The sequence below is a fragment of the Hyaena hyaena genome, unplaced genomic scaffold, assembly GCF_003009895.1.
Source record: "Hyaena hyaena isolate Hyena2069 unplaced genomic scaffold, ASM300989v1 scaffold_1129, whole genome shotgun sequence".
Classification (NCBI taxonomy): Eukaryota; Metazoa; Chordata; class Mammalia; order Carnivora; family Hyaenidae; genus Hyaena; species Hyaena hyaena.
The window spans coordinates 189,976-205,933 of NW_024081761.1; the positions used below are offsets into that span (position 1 = coordinate 189,976).

Below are 15,958 nucleotides of genomic sequence, written 5' to 3' on the forward strand. Positions count from 1 at the left end.
TCTACCTTCCTCTCCTGGTCCCTCAGCAGGAACAGCAGTGAATGCCTCTCCATCCCTCACCAGGACACGGAGGCTTGTTCACTGAGGGTTTGGGAAACATCCTGTCGTAGGCCAAATTGTATCTGCCTCCCTGAATTCATATGTTGATGTCCCAACACCCAGTACCTTAGAATACGACTATACTTAGGAGCATGTTCTTTAAAGAGATGATTAAGTTAAAATGGGGTCATAGGGGTAGGTCTTAATCCAACATGATTGGTGTCCTCATAAGGACACAGACGGGTACAGAGGGAAGGCCATGTGAGGACACAGGGAGATGACCATCCACAAGCCAAAGACAGAGGTCTCAGAGGAAACCAAGCCTGCCGCCACCCTGATCTTGGACTTCCAGCCTCCCAGCTAAGAGACAACACATTTCTGTCCAGCTAATCTGTGGTGTTTTGTTATGGCCAGGCTAACAAGCTAGGACACACCCCAGTCTGATCCCAGACACACTAACCTGTGGAGACAGGGCAGCACCCCCTTCAGAGATGTGGGGCTCTGTTCCCCTTCCCTGTCAGTCTAAGGAAGACTTGATTTGCATTTTCAGATCCTAAACAAAATCCAGGTAGGGACAGTTCCTCATAGTCCTTTATCTATCTTTGCAAGTCAGCTCAGAGACGGGACATGCCCAGGGAGCAAGGCCAGACTTTGGTAGGCTTCACGGAGGAAACTCTGAGACGCGGCAGCCTGACCAGCTCTCAAGCTGCATTCAAGGAGCTAAGCGCCCTGGGCCCCGTGGTCTGTTCTTCAACTCAATTCAACAACTCCAGCATGTGATGGGGGGGAGGAGGGGCAGGCATGAGCCCTTAATCTCAGCTCACCCATCACAGGACACTTGCCCCTAACAGCACTTAGGCCAGACTGATGTGGGGACTTTCCCAAGGAAAGTGATCCAGGATCCGCCATTTGCACACATATTCCTGCAGACCAAAGACTAGAGAATTCAAGCTAGAAGAATTCTCTAGCCAGCTAGAGAATTTCCTTCTCTGGGTGCCCAAGAGGTCTTACTCCTGACATTTGGTCAGTCTGATCCCAGGGCAATGGGAGCATCTGCAATTGCTCCAGGGGCCTCTCTCCATCCTGCTCACTTCTTGTCCATAGAGCAGGGCTATCTCCCATGGGACATCCCTGAGAAGTTTCTCAGATTCATAGTGAAATGGTAGAAAGGAGACACAGCAGAGGAAGGAAGCACCAACAGGAGATCCCTCCTGCCTCCCACCATCCCTGTTCTGAACCCGGAGCTCCTGTGCTCCTTCCCATGCCCCTGAGGAAGGAGAGGAGTGGGGAGGGGGCAGTAGAATGAGTACAAGCTTTGCAGTCAGACTGACTTGGGTTTAAATCCTGGCTCTGCTCCTTACAGCTGGGTTAGTTTTTGACCTTGGATAATATATATTAACCTCTTGGGTTACTATGTAATGGAGATAATACCTGCCTCACACAGCGCTGATTGGAGGGTTATGAGAGAGGACAGAGTAAACCACTCTGCTCAGTGCCTGGCCCATTAATATGCAATGCTTTGCCTTTCCCCTCTCAGGGAACACGTCCTCAAGTGCACTGTTCCAGAAGATGGATTTAGCCAAGACCCCTTATCAGGCCCTAACTGCTGGGGTTAGGGGAAAAAATATATGATACTGACTCCCTTTGAGAAGTTACCAAATCCCCTAGAGTCAGCCCCCAGTTAGGAAGACGCTGGGGCTACAAACACAGCGCACATGCTCTGAACTTTCTGTGTTTCTCTATCAGACAGGAAGGTGCAGGCCACCAAGTCTTCCAGAGCACAAAGTGTCCTATTGATCTTGTGCTTACTCTTAGAACCCTCTAGCACCTTCCTCAGCCATTCCACCAGGGTCTCTCAGGCACCCCACTTGGGGACAGTGAGTGGGCAGGGTTAATGATGTCATGGGCCATGTTGGGAGGCACTTGGCAGAGAAGTCACAGGCGGGGGATGGATTTGGGAGAGCCCAAACATGGAAGCTGAAGCTAGGCTCCAGGAATTGGGGGCAGGAAGGGCCATGTCCTGATCACGTTTATGGAGCAGGAAGTCCCTAGCCCCAGGCATTGGTGTCCGGAGAGCCCATTTAACTCAGAGATGGCTTTGACAGAAGATGGTCAAGTTGTACTGGTGGCCCAGAGAGGCCCCACAATTGCTTCCCATGGACACCACACTTTCACAGAACACCTACAGCCAAACAGGCAATTGTTCCTGGGGTTACTCAGGAGAGGTTCCCATGTGTGGTGTGTGATGACAATACAACAGGACATGGGTCTCATGAAGCCTGTAGAAACCTTCTCACACCATCTCTCATTCGACTGTCACAAGATTTATTTAAAATTCTCTTTCAGGGGCGTTTGGGTGGCTCAGTCGGTTAAGTGTTCGACTTCAGCTCAGACCATGATCTCGTGGTCCAGTCCGTGGGTTAAGCCCCATGCCAGGCTCTGTGCTGACAGCTTGGAGCCTGGAGCCTCCTTCAGATTCTGTCTCTCCATCTCTCTCTCTCTCTCTCTCTCAACAATAAACAAACATTTAATAAAGTAAAAAATAAAAAAATAAAATTCCCTTTCAAATACAAATAACTATGATATTTGAGGACTAGATCCATGACTCTGAAGCAGCCCTTAACAGTTTTCAAAGTGCTCCTGGCAGGACAGCGAAGGAGAGCTTTGTTTTACCTGAAGTCCCCTGTTAGCACGAGATCCCAAGTCACTGCAGCCCAGATATTACCCAATCTGCACTCCAGCCTCCCTTAGGTGGTCTTCTCAGGCTTTCTCTCTGGCCTGAGGAAGCATTCCATTGTGCAGCCTGAAGGACCCCAGGTCCACTCTGAAGAAGAGGCTGTGGCTGGATTTGGGTTCTGAGCTCTGGCTGGAAAGCCAAGCTGAACAGATAGGATGGGGCCCTGGGTAGACACAGGCACAATCAGCAATGATGACTGGTTGGCTCTATAGCATACAAGGTAAGGAAGAACACCAACTTCAACAGGCAGCCACCACCAGGACCCACCTGCTCAGAGCCTGGACATGCTTAGTGGACACAGTACTCTCTTTTCGCACAGGCACCCCAGCCCCCACTCAACTCCCCAGCACAGGCAAGCTCCCAGCCGGCTTACTGAACTGTGCTGGCCTCTCCTCTCCACCCCCACACCCCTACCTGGTTTACTGGGTTTACTGCTGTGGCTTCTCTGACCCTAGTCCCTCACCCCACCTTCCAACCCACTCCAGAGTGCCATCTTGCTTCATATCCCTTTATGGCCGACACTCTGGGGTCTCCAACAGATGAGGTGGGTTGTAAGCAACTGTCACTAATGATAAAGTAGCTAAACCCAAGAGGCTTTTTGTGTAAATTAGATTAGATTCCAGTTTATCTCGCCCCCTTCTAATGTACTTTATAGAGTGGGAGGAATTCAGCCAGGAAATCAGCGATTGCCTATAGTGCTCAGGAAGTAAGTTTCTACGGCATCACGGAACAACTATGCAACTTCCTACTATTTTAGAGACTTACTTCCAAATACATTTCTGTGTGTCTACATATACATTGATTAGGGCTGGCAGTGTATCCTTAACAATCTGTCCACATCAACCAAGCGCTTCTCACAGGTTAATATAGTCTGACACATGCAAACTGACCATCTTCCCACCTCAACATCAAGAGTTGATCTTCATGGTAAGCTTAAGACTGAATAATCTGACCTCAGGGTCACAGCAAGATAAAGGGGAAAAAACATGGGTCTGAGGATCAGGTAGACTGGGCATAAGGCTTATTTTAGCCTCTTGCCAGCTGGGGAACCTTAGGAAAGTCACTTTTCCTGAGTCATTTTCCTGCTGGGTGAAAGTCCTGAGAGGCCCCTGTGAGATGTAAATCAGCACAGTTGGCTCTGTGCTCCGTGCCTGATGCCCTGGCAGGGACTTAATAAATGATAATTTCTGATCCCAGTCCCCCATCTAACCCCATTCCTCAGTTCTACCCAAACCAAACCCCTGGCTGTTGTCCGCACCTGCCCCTTAATTTCCCATCCCCATGTCTTCCTTTGTGCATTGCTGTTCCCTCAGCCAGAAATGCCCTTCACCCAGAGAAAGAGTAGTCTCTGCTCCCCAACTTTCCCTCCAGACACATCTCAAATGCCATTTCCTCAGCAAGCCAAGTACCCCAACTGCTTCTTTCTCTGAATGTTCTCTCTATGGTTGTTATTACCTGCTTTGAGGAAGGAGTACACTCCTTAAGCACAATCTAAGCAGGGGACATGTCTCACTCATCTCATGTTCCCACCACCACAGTCTTCAGCATAGACAATGGTCAAAACTCATTTGGTGACTGAAAGCATAAATGAGGTCACAAGTCTATTGGCTCCAGAGTACTTGGAACTATGCTCTCCCTCTGCTCCTGCAGGGGACTTTCCTTAGATCCAGTGGGCCAGTTCTTCCATGGCCTCCCTCCCTGCCAGCCAGGCCAGGATAGCGTGCCCCTCAGGCATCCACGTTGCTTAACCACGACACTCTCCATCCTCCGCCTGTACACCCCACCCAAAACCTCAGCCTACTTGACTAGGGCCCTGCTGCCCACAGCCCTTCCCCAGCTCCTCTTGGGGGCTGGAAGTTCGCTCTGTGGCCCAGGCTGCATACAGACAGTCAGACTTCCCAGGGTCATGTCCAGCGCCTTCCCGGATGGCTCTTTCCTATACCCGCCATCCCCTCTTGGATGCTGTGAGTCCAGTGCCTCAGACCACATGGCCTGGTTCTTCAGATGCCAGGATGCCGTGTTCTCTAAATCTTCAAGGGGTGGCCATGAGTCTGTAAGGGCCTTCAAGCCCCAGTTAGGTGTCTGAGCCAAGGTAGGCACGAACAGAGGATACATGGCGTATAATCACTTCTTTGGGGTCACAGCCTCAGAGTTTCAGGCCACAAAGCCTCTCTTCCAAACCCTGTTACAGAGCAGGACTTTGGCCTGTGGCTTGGGACAGAGAAGCTCCCGCAGAGCTTTGCAGCCACCCTCCCCCACCTCCTGCCTTCATCCTACCCTACATGTGCTGCAAGCCATCTCTGCTCAGAAGCCAACTATCCCCCACAGCCCTGCCGTTCTCTTAGTTAGACCTCCCAGCAAATCTGCCTCCCCCGCAATTTTACAAACTTCCCTCTAATCAATACCGCTTGGACGACACTCTCTTCAGGCAGACAGTGACACAGGCTGTGAGACCACTGCCTCCCCCTAAAGATAAACATGAGTTCTATGATTGCTTACATCACTGAGAATTGAAATCTGCCTCTTCTTTAATTCTCTCTTGTCACCACCACGGACCCCCAACTCTGCCCTCTGAGCAACACAGAACAAGATAGCTCCTCCTCGGCCTGAAAATCACAGTCATGGCACTGGTGTCTTCCTGTCAGTCCTCAGGTCCTTTCAAACCTTGCAGGGTACAGACTCCAGCTTCTCAGGGGCGAGCATCCCTCCTCCACCTGTTCCCATAGTGTGGGATGTCTGGCCTTGGCCAGTGCACGGAAAAGTGGGATGATCTTCTAGCAAGGTCTAAAGCCAGGTGTTGTATTAATGCATCCAGGCTAATTAAAGCAACCTATATGGACTTTTCCACATGGTCAGGTAGGAAACTCCTACCATTGATTTTTGGAGCCTGTGAACAGGACTCTGCACCTCCCTGCCACATGCCACATCTCACAGAGCTGGTTTGGGAGCTCAGCTCTTTCTGCTGTCTTCACCCTATACATGGGTGACCCGCCATCTGAAACCAGGCTGTTCCCCTCCAGTCATGTACTTCTGCCTTCTGGACTTCCTGCTTACCTTCGCCATGGCTGTCCATTCTCTGTCATACCTGGAAGTCCAGAGAATGCTACTTGCCCCTGAAATTTCAGATGAAGCCTGCTAGATGATGTAAATCACTCTTCTTGACGAAGGATTTTTTCCTGGGCTTCCTGAGAAGAGGATGATATGATAACAACACCACTTGTTGACGGTGCAGGAAGAGCCAAGTGCCGCAGGCAACACAGTACATGCATCCTCTCTTTTCATGTCACAAGAACCAAATGAGATAGGTTTACCATTGTTCCCATTTAACAGATGAGGAACTCAGAGCTCAAAGTAGTGACAGCAAATCTGTGTAGAGTGGGATTCAAAGGGAGGCCTGTCTGGTTCACAGTCCATACTCCAGAGCTAGCGGGGAGCCTCAGAGATCAGGGAGACTAGGCCCTCACGGTAGAGAACACCTGCTACCCGCCACGCTGGAGGGAGGGTGATGGGCAGGAGTCAGTTTCCTCATCTCCAGCAGCAGGACAATAATCTCTGCCTGAGGCATTGTGCAGTTCCAGTGAGCTGGCACGGCGAAAACCTAGACGGACGCACAGGGTGGTTGTTGTTACTGGGTGAGCGGCACTGCATGGAAGAACCAGATGTCTTGGCTAGTCACAGGAGAGCTTATGTAATAAAACTTTTTCATGACATCCAGTCAAGGTCAGGTGTAAGAGCCAACAACTATTCCTTTGCTTTGGTAAAATGCTGAATTAGAAGAATCTTCCTTTCTAGTCTAGATTCAAGTTCTAACTTCTCCCCTCCCCCTACTGCAATCCTCTCTCTCCAATCCCCACCCCCCACCCCCTCCTTCCCCTTACCTGACCTGGTTGCTTACTGAATCTGGAGTTTGATACCACATCCCTGGTACACCCAGGACAGTCCTGTCACCTCAGGACCCCACCCAGCTCAGCATTTGTCTGCTTCCTTTCTCTCTCAAAAGTGTCCCACTTTGGACAATACATTAAATTTAAAACTCTGGATCCTTTTTTTTTTTTAAAAAAATCACTTCTCTGGCACCTATTTGTCTCCCATGAAATGGGAGTAATATCACCCACTTCATGAGACAAGCCCTTTGTAAACCCCGCTAGAGCCGGAAACTCCCCCTATCCTTCCTCTGGAAGCAGCTTCTGTGGGGCCAGTCTAGCCACACCTCTGGTGCCTTCGTCAAGCCGTGCAGTGTCCAGGTAGCTATTCCTGCAAAAACCTCTTTGATTCAGAGGAAACAAGGCCCGGTATTGGGAGAAGGAAACAGTTGCCCCTGAAGAGAGAGGAGTCGCCACAAGTGCATGTAAGAAACAAAGGTAACCAATTCTGGGTGTTCTGAGCCTGAGCTGTGGCTCTGCCTTCTCTCTTCCCTAATCCCTTCAACAGACCTTTGGCTCCTATACAACCGCCTCTCTCTTTCCCTTCCTTCCTCCCTTCCTTACTTCCTTCCTCCCTTCCTTCCTTCCCCTCTCTTTCTCTCTCTCTCACACATGCACACATAGTCAGGAGTTCCTTTTGGCAGGGCTTTCTGGGCTTTTCTGCCAGAAGCAGGTTGGAGAAGTTTGCTAAGCCCTCTTGGGACAGCAGTGCAGTCACAAGAGTGGCCCTCACAGTTAGAGTGGTCCCTGCCCAACTGAGAGGCCCAGCGACATGTGAGTGGTACATTCCAACTATGCACACAAGTCACTGTGGATTTACATTTTCATCCTCGAGTCAGGGCAAGGGTTCTGACTATGTCCACTGAGCACACTCTCAGCAACCAGCAAGCACTGGCTATCCCTGAGCAGGTGGAGATCAACCCTGGGATTTGGATGAACCCTGCTCTGTGCTTGTCCTCATCACCTGGAGGAAACAGATGTACCCAAAGCAGAGCCACCGGGGACCGGCTCGGCAGCTATAGGACTGGGGAGAGGCCAGGCTGCGATCGATTCTGATTCCCCTGGAGCCTCACCTGGGTTAAGAATCTGTTCTTGGAGATTTGTCAGAAGGCCCTCCACCCACTCACCTCTGTATAAGTCATTCCTGAGTCATTCCTGGACAACCCAAGTCCCAAGTCTGCAATCCATGGCGATCCTTGATTCTTTACCATGGATGAAGCGGCCCTGCACCCATTTTAGTATCGGTGTAAATAAATAAACAAATAAATAACACAAAAACAAAAACTCAAAATAAGATAAGGTAGAAACTTCCCAGAGATCCAGCTGCATAATTCAAAAGAACCATGAGGCTTAACAAGTTTTCCCTCAAAGTTGAACTCCAGCCTTCCTTGTCTTTGTTTTCCTTTGGCAGTTACCACATGCCAGGCAATAATCTAAGTGTTTGACATGCATTAGCCCCGCTCTGTCTGAGCAAGCTAAGGTGACCGCTGGGCCATGGAAAAGGCAAGACCTGTCCTTGGGGGGCTGGGGAGTGAGGAACCTGGCCAGGCAGAAAGGTGTGGAAGGGAGAGGTGGAGAGGAGAGGAAATCTAGCCTCAGGGTCACTCAGTCTCCAGGCAGCAATACAGATTCTAGATAAGGTCCTCCCTCCTCCCCTAACAGCTATGGCCCTCCCCCAACCACCTGGGCCCCTGACACTGGTCCTACTCAGAGGCCTCTGCTTGCAGGGAGGAGATGCTCAAGGCTGGATGCCTTCCCCAGATGGGTGCCACCCACCACCCCCACTCCAACACTACACAGGCAACTTTTCGGGACTGATTGGGTATGTCCCTAAAGTTCATTAGGGGGAAAAAAGTGTGTGGGTCTTGGATTACATCTTTCTGTAGAACTGACAAATTGGTAATTGTATTCCCAGAAAAGCTATTCAATATACATGTACCCACACGGAGCACTAATGAGTGCCCATACCATAAAACACTCCTTACATCCCATCACCTCACACAGAGCTAGGCCACAGGACAGAAAGGAGGACGCATGAGCCTTCATACCCACATTGGCAGTAGCTACCAACAGACTCCCTTCTGAATTCTTGACCTCTGAGATTCCAGCTTTAGCTGTTCTGCAGACTGAATTCACCCTAAACCTGGTCTTTTTCCCATTTTTCATTGCCTAATGCAATCTCCATCTGGACCTCCTGGCAGCCCTTCTCTGGCCAACTCACCACACAACAAAGGAGAGAGCCCCAGGTCAGAGAGCCAGGAGGCCTGGCTTCTGCCACCAGCAGCAGGTGACCCTGCATAGGTTCTTTTGGGTAGCTTCACCATCCATGTGTGTGTGTGTGTGTGTGTGTGTGTGTGTATTTATATATGAGAAACTACTCGGCGCTCTCTTCTGATTCCTAAAGGAATCACCCATCCTCACTTCCCTTCCCCCTTCCAAGAATCTCCTCCATGCTCTCATGCTACTAACAATGCCTCGTTCTTCTCCCAGCACATGAGCACAAAGTGTCAGTGTCCAACTTGATGCCTTTCTCTCTCCCTCAAATCCAGTCAGTCATCAAAACCTGCAGGATTTCTGGACAAGATCACTCACTCTTCATCTCTATTGCCACTGCCCTGATTTATACCTGAAGCTACCTCCATGGGTTATTCCAATACATTTTTTCACAGGAAGTTGCTCCTTGGCCCTCTAACCTGCCCTTCTCAGCCCTGAATCCTCCTGAAAGCAGAGAGTTCACCATGTGTTTTCCACACCAAAAGACCTTCAATGTCATGGGAAGAAAATGTCAATTCCTTAGCTTCAGAGTTCAAGGCCTTCCCTGACCTCTCCCCAGCCTAAGACGCCAGTCTCACCTCTCCCAGTGTCCCCTCCCCACCCCACCCTCTGACTCTAGCCATGTGGGCCACTCCTCACTGGGCTTGTCCCAGTCTTTCAGGTTCTGTTTTCATTTCTTCCTCATCACCTGTGCAGAATAGCCTACTCTTTTCCCCTTTTACGGAGGCAAACGTTGCAAAAGCAGCCAGCTCCAGGCCCATGGTTACCACAAACTCTTCCTGGACATCTGCTAAATGTAGGGCTGCCCACAGGTGTCTGGAGTGGATGTGAACAGAGACATGCAAATAAAGCACCTCAGTACCGTAGCACAATTCTCCAGCTGATGATACATGTACATACTAGAGAGAAGGGTAAAAGTGCTTAGAGCTGGGGGCTAGGGGAGGCGCTTCAAGAGTTTGATCTGCATCCTAAAGTTTTTTTTTTTTTATTTTTTAATGTTTTATTTATTTCTGCGAGAGAGAGAGAGAGGCCTCATGAGCAGGGAAGGGTCAGAGAGGGAGACACAGAATCTGAAGCAGGCTCCAGGCTCTGAGCTAGCTGTCAGCACAGAGCCTGATGCGGTGCTTGAACCCACGAATCACAGGATCATGACCTGAGCCAAAGTTGGACGCCCAACCGAGTGAGCCACCCAGGCGCCCCTGCATCCTAAAGTTTTAATAAGGGTTCGTTCAGCTCACAGAGCAGACAAAGAGCTTTCCAGGAAGAGCAAATAGTGTGTGCAAAGACAGAGAGGCACAAAAGATAGGATCTCTTGAGCTACTCAGTTTGGGGAACAGTGGAGATGCAGCTGATGAGCTAAAGTACTGCCAGCCTTTGCAGAGCCTGGAATGCCAAACAAGGATGTTATACTTTATCATATTGAGGAGGGAACCCTATCCCATCTTGTGTAGACCTTCCATCCACAGCTACAGCACAGGACCACGATGACTACATGACATGGAACATAGTGATTAAGAGCGTAGAGCACAATGAGGGGTCAGTTCTCTGTGTGCATAAGGGCATACGTGACAGACGGAGGAAATGAAAGCAAGGATTATAGCGGAGCGCCAAAGTAAGAATTACTTAAGGAGCACTAAGTAGAAATCATAAATTTTCTGAAGACAAAGCTTGGGTTAGCAGCCCCCTGGAAGATTGCAGGGCCTTGAGGAGATCTGAGGCTGAAGCTAAACAGATTGCATCTCCCAGACTGTTTATTGAATGTGTCAGAGATAAGAATGGATGTCTTGAAACTCTGCAAGGGCAAGAGCTGGCTCCCAGAGTCTATAAGGGATCCAGCCCACCTTTCTAAAACCACCTGTGGGCTCTTTGAAAACTGAGACTCCTGGATGCCAGCAAGTATTGAAACTCAAGATGCATGCCAGGAAACATAAAGTGGAACCACTGTAAGGAGGAAGCAGGAAATATAGTGACTCCAGAAAAGACAAAGCTGCCAAAAGCTTCAGCCTGGTTGTGCCCACACCAAGTGGTGACAATGTCACATCTCCCTCCACCCCAAGTGTCACCTCTTGAATGAGGGTGCACAGCCTGGGAACTTAATAAATGTTTAGATGCCTCATTAGTTGCATTCACATTAACTTTTCCTTCTTATATTTTGCAAGACAGGATCCGCCAGAGGATTTTAAGTAGGTAAGTGTCATGAACAGGTTTGTAATTCAGGAAAGAAGAAAAAAATCTGATGGCCACGCTAAAACCAACTTCCACATTTTATTACGTCAAATGGTAGAGCCTAAAGGGCATGACATTCTTCTCCAAAGCTGAATTGTCTCAGAATCATTCCCCATCCTCACTTCTGGAAGCTGTCTGGTCAGTCTGAAGACAGATACCACATACTCCCTGGCCCTTCCCGCCCACAGATTCTATCTCTCCAGAGCTCTTCCACCTGTCCCACTCACTGCCTCTACTCTGGTGGATTTTCAATGTCCTAACTGGTCCCTCCATGCCAGGGTCTCTCCCCTCCACTCACTCCTTCCCACAGCCACAGTGGACTAGAGGAGGCCCCACCGTGGCCTTCATTAGAATCATCCCTGGAGGAATTTGGGAACACCATCCCGAACCTACTTCATCCAAATAGTTTAAAAGCTCCCCAGGTTTGCAAACCATGGTCCTTAATCCTTGCCATAGATAGAGAAGAGGGCCACCCTGGAATGTGTTAGAAAGCAGATCAGGTTCCACCCTGACCTAGGAATCAGAATCTCCATTTGAATTAAGAGCGCCCTCGTGATTCTTAAGCTTGTTAAAGGTTGAGAAGCTCAGTTCCAAAGGGTTGCCTGACCATTCATTCCACAAATATTTACTGAATTTTCTCCCTGTCTGGCTAGGGGTTGGGAGGGTCAAGGGCCAAGGTCCGGGACTTTGAGAAGCTCATGGAACCATCAGTCAGTCCCTTGATTAAAACCTGTCACTGGCTCCATGCTTTCTGAGTCCAGACTTCTGCATCTGGCCTTCATGGCCCACTGGGGCCAGGTTTCATCCCTGTCACCAGCTTTGCACTCGCTCTGGTAGCCCAGTTAGACCACTTGCCACTTCTCAAGACTAGCTGGTGCTTGCCCTGCCTACACAGATCTCAGCCTAGGTCATGCTTTACCTGCCTCTGCCCGGAGACACCCAGGAGAAATCCTCTAAGATCGATCACGCACATTACTCCTTTCTTGAAATTATCCCAGATCTTCCCTGCTCAGGTGAAAGACAGGAATTCCCACAACTCTTTGCTCTTTCCTCCTTCATAGCATTTGCCATTCGACTCGGTCTTAAAACTAGCGCACCTGCCACAGCGACCCCAGTAAAGAAGAGATCATGATTCTCAGTTTGTCTCCTCAGTAGCAATAAGCTAATAACTGGCACATCATCTAATTTCTAACTAAGAATAATAATAATAAGTGTATGAATAAAATCATGGATGAATGCAGTAAGTGAGAAATGCTCTACTCTCTCTCCTTTCCGACTTCATAGTTGTTTAAATATGAATTTAAGCAGAATATTAATGGGCTGCCTTTCAAGCTCAAAAGAGAAATAATCTCAAAATCAAATAATATTTTGTGTTTTCTAGATACAAATAACAAAGACTGAACATCTTGAAGATGAATTTTGTGCACAGCCAACTACCTTCCTGTAGTTGGGTGTTTAACTTCACAAAATGCAACATACAATCTGGAAACACTTCTGATTTGTATTATAATCAATTAAGAGACTGGGAAAGGAAAGAGACAGATGAAGAGAAAGATAGGAAGTAGACCAAAGTATGGAAAGGGAGACAGACCGATAACAAATAACCAGCTGTTCTAAAAGTAAAAATACAACATGCTGGATTTGTTTTTTAAGAGGATTAAACACTAGTTAGAAAACCTGTTTCAATCCTGGTCAAACTTTAGAAATTCTAGCTTTTAAATACATAATCTTATTTTCATTTGAAGGAAAACTGCAGGTCTGGAGTTGGGATGTCATGAGGGAGAGGAGGAGCCCACTTTAAGTAAGACCATCCCCATCTGGCAGTCTCCTGGGACTGCAGGGCCTTGACATTTTGATACATATGTTGCATTTTTGCAGTTAGAGTATAGAGTAGGTCTCAGTCAAGGCGTTGCATCTGACCACACTGAACAGATATGCCTGGGCAAAGAGACCCTACGCTGCCCGACCCCCTTGTGCTCTCTAGATTACTCCGATGCTTCAGTGACATACCGCACAAAACTGAGGTGACTGACCATCCAGCGCATCTCCAGGGCCATGCTGGCACCTACAGGGGCGAGGATTGTCCATAGATCCCTGGCAGGGTTGCGTGAAAATTCGAAGCAAATCCACGGGAGTTATACCCTCCTCCCAGCCTCCTGGCCAGAGAAGAGGCAAAGCGTTCCTGCCCTCGCGTCTGGGACACGCTCTGGGGCCCTAACTGGCACTGACCCCCACTCCTCCAGTGGTTTTTGAATCTGGGGGCTTTCAGTTAGCTAGGCAATGTACCCGCGGGGGCTCCCGGTCCGGAACGCGCAGGGGGCTTGGGGCGTGGGGACAGCCCACTGACCTGGGTGCTGGGCTCCTCTCCGGGCGGCTCAGGTGTGAGGGCCGCTCCCGTGTCCCTCCCACCTCCGAACATGAGAGCCGAGAACCGAGCTGCAGGCCACTGACCCACCGACCAACTGACCGACCAACCAGCGGACCGAGCGGCAGCGGCCGGGTCTGGAGCCCACGTGACGGGGGCGGGACCCACGGGAGGCTCGTCCCGGAGCCGCCGCTTCTTCCCCCCCCTCCTTCCCCTGGGACCGCCCCTCCACTCCCCTTCCTTCTCGGACTCCGCGGCGGTCCACAGAAACCAGTCCGCCACCGGTTCCCTGTCTTAGGGAACCGGCCTCGTCAACCCCGCCCTTTCGAACCTGCCTTCGCCTTGTCAGCCCAGCCGCAGCCCCGCCCCCTGGACGGCGCTCCGGTCCACAAGCCCCGCCTCCCAGGAGACCACGCCCCCGGGAGCCCCGCCCCACTCCTGTCACCTCCCCGCCCTGCACCCTTCCGGCCCCGGAGAGACCAACGGGCGGTTTCTGGCTCTAGTGCCGTCAGTCCCCTGGGCTTCTCCAGCCCTTCAGCACCATTCGTTCCCCGGACGGAGGAAATGAAAACGAGGAACCAGAGAAGCAATTTGTATCCAGAGTTGTAAAGAGAGAGAAGCCACAGAAAAACTTATTGGAGGCACACCCAGAGCATAAACCCTTTGGGCGTCCGGGCTTTCCGGACCTGTGGGATCTAGTCCAAATTGAGGTTGGCCTGAAGGCAGCCTCATTCCCTGTCTCTGATCAACCCGTCTGGACGGCTCTGCGTCCCTCTAGAGTCCGGCTGCGCTTGAACCCCGCGACCTGGGGCAGAGGTCCCCCTAGTGGACACTTTAAGCCTGGTCTTGTGAGCAGCGAAGGACAAGAAGCCCTTCTCTGTGCTCAGCACCAAGAGAAGGGTTCCATAGGCCCAAGAGCTTTGCCGACCTCCGACCACAGGAATGGATTCTGGAATCAGGACAGGACTGGGCCTTGGGAACTTAGTCCAACACCTTCCCCTAGTGTATGGCCTGAATCCCCTTTGGTTGTGCTACTAGGTTGTTGCCTTGCCTGGGCCTCCCAGGACTGGTTGCTCAGTTCAGCTGATTAAAATCCCTGTGGGCCGCAGATGACATCTACACCGCAGACTCTGGCGTAGTCCCCAGCCCTGGCAGGAGTCACTACAGCCCTGGCCTCAGTTTTTATCTACGTTTCTACAGGCTGGACAAACTCCATAGGACACATCTCTTTTCAAATTACCCTGGTGGTCTGAAATTACCAGTGTGCCCGGAAGGCTTTTACATGTGAACAGAACTTAAGCCACCCTTGCAAATATGAGACTCTGGTCAGTGCAGGAACCTGGCCAGAAGCAGACCAAAGGCAAAGCCAGCAGAGGAAGGCTGGGGCCCACAAGAGTTGTGTTACAGCAGGACACCCTTCAGTTCTCTTTCACTTCCTTAAAATAGCAGCAGAGGCTTTTGTAGACCTAGGCGCTTCAGTTCACATGAGTTCGTGGGTGTTTCCAAATCCCACATGTTATTGCCCCAGCAGACACACTGCCCTAGCCTCAGCTCCTAGTAAATGCTAGTCTGTTCTCAAGACTATTTAATTTTACTTTTAAAAATGGTATAAGCCACTGGCTCTCAAGCTTATTCACACTCCCTAACCAGGCTGTGGGAGGGGACTTTAAAAATACAGCCTAGGTCCTACCTCCAGAAGTTCTGGCTTAATCCTCTGGGAGTATAGCCTAGTATCAGAATTTCTTTTTTTTTTTTTTTTAAATATATAGTATCAGAATTTTTTAAAGCTCCTCAGGTGATTCTTACAGGCAGTCAAGTTTAAGAACCACTGCTACAGGTCATAGGCACTTTCATCCTGACTAAACTCCAATAAGAGACCTCAGAGCTGAACAGTTCACCCAAAAGAAGCCCAAGATACTGTCCATGGGCCCGAATGCTTTGCTGCCCTGGCTCCCAGGAAACAAAGTGACACATTAACACGGAGAAAATGTCTTGACCTAAAAGAGTGATTCTAGCTGTAGGTATTTAAAATGCTTGGGTGTGTTGTTAGTGGCAGGTGCAGCCTACAGAATTGTCAAGTCAAAGCATATCACAGATGAAAGGCAACCCTCCTCGGTGCTTCCAAGGGAATTATGTGTGTGGGGCTCACACATAATTCCACTCACTGATAATCCCATGCTACCCTCCTCCAGAGGCAGTCCCTCTTCCTTATCCCCATGAAATAGGTAATGTCATTTTGCCCGCGGAGTAGGTAATGTCCACAAACCCATGGAGTAAGGAACATTGCCATGCTTTATTCATACCTGCCTCATTCCACAACAGATTGGGGCTCTGTATCTATTAGAACTATGGGTAATTGTGCTGTATGCATGGGGTGAGTAATTCCATTCTGCC

At 49.9% G+C, this 15,958-nt stretch overlaps 1 protein-coding gene across 3 annotated transcripts in view; it reads right to left on the reverse strand.

The window, feature by feature from the left end:
• Positions 1-13,681, reverse strand: part of PPFIBP2 (PPFIA binding protein 2) — a 147,803-nt gene extending 134,122 nt beyond the window's left edge. For 2 of the 3 annotated variants that reach the window (XM_039222436.1, XM_039222439.1), the window contains exon 1: positions 13,547-13,681. The gene's annotated coding sequence lies outside the window, so the exon portion shown is untranslated. The remainder of the gene's footprint in view (positions 1-13,546) is intronic. The other variant, XM_039222438.1, reaches the window with a different exon arrangement.
• Between the last annotated feature and the right edge of the window lie 2,277 nt (positions 13,682-15,958).